Source organism: Phallusia mammillata, chromosome 7 (genome assembly GCF_965637545.1).
Source record: "Phallusia mammillata chromosome 7, kaPhaMamm4.hap1.1, whole genome shotgun sequence".
Classification (NCBI taxonomy): Eukaryota; Metazoa; Chordata; class Ascidiacea; order Phlebobranchia; family Ascidiidae; genus Phallusia; species Phallusia mammillata.
Window position 1 is genome coordinate 12,547,964 of NC_137258.1, and position 5,927 is coordinate 12,553,890.

Consider the following 5,927-nt stretch of genomic DNA (forward strand, 5'->3'; position numbering starts at 1 on the left):
CTTAAAAACGTAACGTTTGTCTTGTGATATATTAGCAACGATGAATTCTCAAATGTATTTCTGCTGTTGGCATATTGGTCAGTTTAGAATCAATAAACAAAAACCAACTAAGTTCTACGGTGTCATACGGTCCAAGGCGTGTACACGCAAGGCGAAGGCCTTAAAACTTACAATTAGGCCTCATGACTGGACAAAAAATACAGAAGAATCAGTGCAAAGTACTTGGGAATGCTTGGCATTGTGTTTTTTCAGCTAACTTCTATGAACTGTGTTGTCAAATTTTACATGTTGTGGTGTAATGATGTGTAATAAACATCCCATGTACAAACGCTTGTGAATGTGTAACACGCCTTTTTCTGTTCGGTGCAGACCTGCAGTTTTCAGTTGTTGCAATCTTTATTGGCAATATAAAAACCGGCATATAAAATCGAGACAGGAATATCACATCTGTCTTGCACAACGACCAAACACGACTACCACGTGCATTCCTTGCCACGTCGAGTATCGCTACTTACAGAAAGCACACTGGGGGCGCCACAGAGCACATGTGACGTAATAACTATGTAACACACTCCCCCTACCACATAAAATAGAGTGTCCACACTCAATACGACATACCACGAAAACGCATATGACAGAACAGAACGTACGACTTTACGCCACCAGTTTTTACACCAAATCGCTCTTAAACAAATTAAAGCGATAACTGCCAAGCGGGCACAAAATAAATAAACATACGACGTGATAAGTGCATGAGTAACGCATTATTAATTACATTAATGCCCAAAATCAAATACAAAGAACTGGAGTCAGTGAACAATCGTGAAAACATTGTTGTGCAAATAACAAAACACAGTAAACTAGTAGTAAATTAACAACAAAACACAGTAAAAACAGTTAAACAAAATCAAGACACAACGCAAAGATTCTATAAGTCTGATTTTAATGACAACAAACAACGTGAAATTAAGTGAAACACAAACAAAACACAAAAACACAACAAACGAACCTATTAGGTCACGGCGGCGGGGTAAAATGTTCTATGAAGAACAATACTCGGTGGTCGTATATTAACGCGCTCCACAAACTGTGGAATATGTTTTCGTGGTGCAAAGTTTGCACCCAGTGATAGAAAACCGTCGGCATTCTTGTTTGCATCATAACATAGATCGTCGGCTTTCTCGTGGACACTTTGTTGACACAATTCACCCCATTTCGGTCCAGGGTTCTTCAAATGCACAGCACATGTTTTTCTCAACCCTCTCTTAACATACACGCCACGGGCAAAATTCGACGTCACCGTGCATCCATTCCTTTGTACAAGATATGGAGCTTCGGTTAAGCCATTACGAGAAACTTTAACAACATTTACACAACGCGGTAACACTTCAAGGTTGCCGCCAGAGTTTCCAACTTTTTCTCGTTTGTGACCGCCTTTGACTGCAGCAACCATGCTTGCGGAACAAATCCTGTCTTCATTGACAACGTCTCGGCTACCTGCGGCACACCCGCCTCTTCTAGCCCGTTCTAATTTTCGTTTGACAGCACATACAGCCGTGCTCTGCAGAGGTGTAGTTGGTTCAGGGTTATATACGTCCCCACAATTTGCTCGAATGTGGCCCTTTTTCCCACAGTGAAGGCACAAGGGTTTGTTATTCTGACAGTTCCTGTCAACAATGAAACCTACCTTATCTTTCAAGTCTTGAAGTTCGTGACGCAGTTCTTCAACCATTTCAAGCAGCACAGCTTGGTTTAAGAAAGATTGGTTGGTTGACATCGCACATATGCCCATATTAGCTGGACTTTTTGCAAAACACTCCGATTGCAAAACAATTTTACGAGCAGATGAAAAAGAAGAGTTTTCCCTTACTATTTTATCGGCTAAAAAACGATTTTTTAAACCGTTGGTCAGCACCAAAAAACACATTTGATTTCTCAGATTATCGTCATCCAGACATGCGGCTTGACCCAGCCGGAAAAGCTCCATAATAAACATTCTGTCTGTTTCTTCAACTTTCTGCGTCCTTGCTACCAGATCTTGTTTGGCCTTGTTCCTGAACACATTGCCGCCGGTCACGTTAATTCCAAGTGCCTTCAGGTCTTTGTAATCAGCCGTGTACAAGGCACTGCCGCTTGCTTGCTTCATGTCAAAAATTACATCTTCCGGCAAGCTTGCTAAAAGCGCGTGGCCACTTCGTTAGCATCCATGCTTTGGCAGAAGCTTTCAAAACTTGCCAAAAAATGTATAAAGTTGCCCCCTTTATCAAAGCGCGGTGGGAGATAATAAAAATTCATTCTGACGGATTAAAATGTTAAAAAAGGAATAAAAATATCTTCCTCAAGATATTTGCAAACAACTGAAGCAGGTCCTGGCGTGCTCGCCAATTTTGTAACACGCCTTTTTCTTTTCGGTGCAGACTTGCAGTTTTCAGTTGTTGCAATCTTTATTGGCAATATAAAAATCGGCATATAAAATCGAGACAGGAATATCACATCTGTCTTGCACAACGACCAAACACGACTACCAAGTGCATTCCTTGCCACGTCGAGTATCGCTACTTACAGAAAGCACACTGGGGCGCCACAGAGCACATGTGACGTAATAACTACGTAACAAATGCATTATGTATATGCAACCATTTGGTAAGCACAAAAATAAGTCAGTAAAGTGTCAAATCACAGTACGCCAGGCCCATTGAAGGCGCTATACCGAATCAGCCGGTCACCAAGCATTCACCAACATATGGCAAGGCGTAGGCTAGAAAAATCTAGCCTGCGGTGTGATTCGAACCCACGACAGGAGTCTTTCCGGGACTCGCGCTCTACCAACTGAGCTGCACAGGCCAAAGGAATTGATTGTGAAACAACTTGGAACATTTCGTAAGTGATGACGTCATCGAATTTTTTTTATCTTTAAATTGTAGAAAATTTTATACCCAACAACTTTCCCTGAGAAAGTTTTTCCCTATCTTCTATCGATTTTGCACAAAACCTTACGGAGCAAGAGCATGTCTAAACATTATTTTTTGTCAAAACAAATTCAGCAGTTCTTCTTCTTTCTGTTGGACATGTTATTGTCGTTCAAATGTCGGGGCAGTTGTCGAGCAACCAGCCGACTGTCTCGTCATCCAAGGCCGTCAGACCGCTCTTTCCACTTGGTGGACGGAATAGCGGACACCGTGATATTATGTGGTCGGCTGTCTGTTCCTCCACGCCACACTCACATGCCGCAGAAGTAGCCAGACCCCACCTGTACCTGGATGATCTAAAGCGGCCCACCCCTGTTCTCAGCCTGTTCAGGCGGGTCCAGGCCCGCCGAGGCAGGCCGAACCCTGATGGTTTGTTTGATGGGTAGGGACAGTAGTAGTGGAGTGGGGTGCTGATGTTTCCCCATCTCATTTTCCATTGAGTGGTCATCCAGTCGGTTGCGTCTGAGCCGTTCTTGTCGCCGAGTATTTTAACGGCAGCAGGCACGAAGGGGCTCATTGATTTTAATCTTTGATTGAGGTGGGCCAGCTCTTTGATCTTGTGATGGAGAAAATGTTGTTCCATTAGAGCGTGGCGTCCTAAACGCAAGGTGGCTCCTTTATGGCGGAGGTCAGCCGGCTGGATGCCTGCCAAAATGGGTAGGAGGTCGACTGATGTGGGGCGCAGGCAACCAGTGACGATGCGCATGACGTCGTTAAGGCACTTGTCGACAAGGTGGGTATGGGCGCTTCTTCCCCACACAGGGAGCGCAATATTCGGCTGGGGCGTAGACAAGGGCAAGGTAAGACACGCGGAGGATATCCGCGCTGGCTCCCCAACCTGTACCAGCCAGTCTCCTGACAAGAGCAACGCGTGAGGTGAGTTTTTTGCGCGTCGTTTTCAAGGTGTTAGGTAAGTGACCTATCTAGCTGCACACCGAGATAAGTTGGTACGTCGTGAAAGTCCAGAGTTTTCCCATTAGACTGGACGGACAACTTGCGTTTAGCCTCCTTGTTATTAAGGTGGAAGGCCGCTGAAACTGTTATAGTCTCACTGAGCTTCAGCCTCCACATCCGAAGGTAGCCTGACAGTACCGACATGTCCTCGCTAAGAGTCTTTTCCAAGTGTCCACAGTCATTATCGGAATGCATGATAGCCAGGTCATCGGCATAGGCATACTTCTTACAGACTGTAGTTGGTACATCGTTTGTGTAGATATTAAACAGTAGGGGAGCTAAAACAGATCCTTGGGGCACGCCGTTCTTGGGGCGGCGTAACCTGCTTTGCTGGCCGTTGCTGGTCTTGAGTACAAAGCTGCGGTTGTGGATAAGCCCCATGATCATTTTGACCATGTGCTTGTCCGGCAACATTCGGAGCAGTTTGCAGTTTAGGCCGCGGTGCCAAACAGGCAGCTGTAAGGTCTACAGTTAAAGGGTTATAAATAGATATCACCTGTGATGTTGACGAAGTGGTAATCAGTGTACGGAATTCCGTAGCGTGAAGTGGGCGTGTTTTTTTATTGTTCGTTACCTTTAGCAAGCGCTTAGTTAGGGCTTTGACTAAAAAATATGTGTGATTTGTGCCAGAAAATAAGCTACATTACAACTTAAAAAAACGAACCATCCGTAACAAGGAAAGTCGGTAAAGTTTTCTATAACTACAGTGCAAGAAGAGGTCAAAGCGAATAATTTGAGGTTGAGGTCACAAGATTTGGGATTTGAAAGCCTCATTGTCGAATCAGAAAAGAATTTTAGTACGAGTGGCACCGCCCGAGCTGCGTTCTTTTACACACCAGCGATCCAGTCTGGTCTTCTCGAATCGCCTGACGCACGTTATAAACCGCAATGTTTGGCAAACACTTGGTCCCGCATTTATTAAAATCTTGCGGCCAGAGCGCCACAGAACACTAGAATAATAACTTTTCCCGAGAGTCTGGTGTGAGGTAAATTTAATTTTTGTAAATCTTGGACCGCGTATATCTTGCGAAACAGCCTATTTGGACGTTTGACAAGACTACTCGCTCTGATTCAGACGGTTGTAGCTAACTACTGGAAGCGGGTACGTTTAGTTATTGCGCCGCATGTATTTTTAACTTCCAATTTTAGTATATGTACTGCCGAAGCAAGTACAAATGTATTTTTAACTTTTAAGGAGTCCAATTGTTAGCACTAATAACCAAAACAATTCCCCGTAGTGCAGTCTGATATTACCGAACATAACCAATTTCTGCAACAATTATGTCTGTACCATGGTCGTCCGCAGGAATGGCCAAGGGGGCACGTGCACGTAAGGAGATAAAAGCGCCTGACCCATATACAGACATAAAGAACCCTTATCGGGATTCGTCCCCGGGAGAGTCCTGGGTTCGAACCCCGTGAAAAAAAAAACGGTAAAAATTCCAAGCTCTGTTTTACCACATAAACTTGTCTCATTTAAATTGTTGCACCCAATTTATGAGGTGTTTGCTTTCGGAATGTGACACACGCTGACAATAACCTAATACTGCCTACTTTGCACTGCAAATACATTTGCGTCACGTCACAACCAAAGTTCTCTGTGTACTTGTTTTTTAACAACACGTAAAACTTAAAATCAGGTTGCATCGGTGATTCTCAAACTTTTTGTCGTCGCGTACCACTTTAAGATTACGCATGGTCACCGCGTACCACCAATGCTTAGAAAGAAGTATTTTCAATCATACAATTGTTACATACTGAATCTAAAAAAGTAGTACAAAGAACAGCTCAGCACACTAATGTGCAATCTGCAACTGCTTGCTTTCCACCAGCCGATTATGCCAGACAAAGCATGCGAGATTATATTTCGTGAGTCATGTGTCAGTTTCGACACTTTATTTTAAAATTTTAATGTTTGGGGGGCCCGTGGGTGAACCGCTTGGTAAACCCGGTTCTAAAGTCAGTATGATAACTTCAGATATATGTCTCTAATAAATGTTTAAA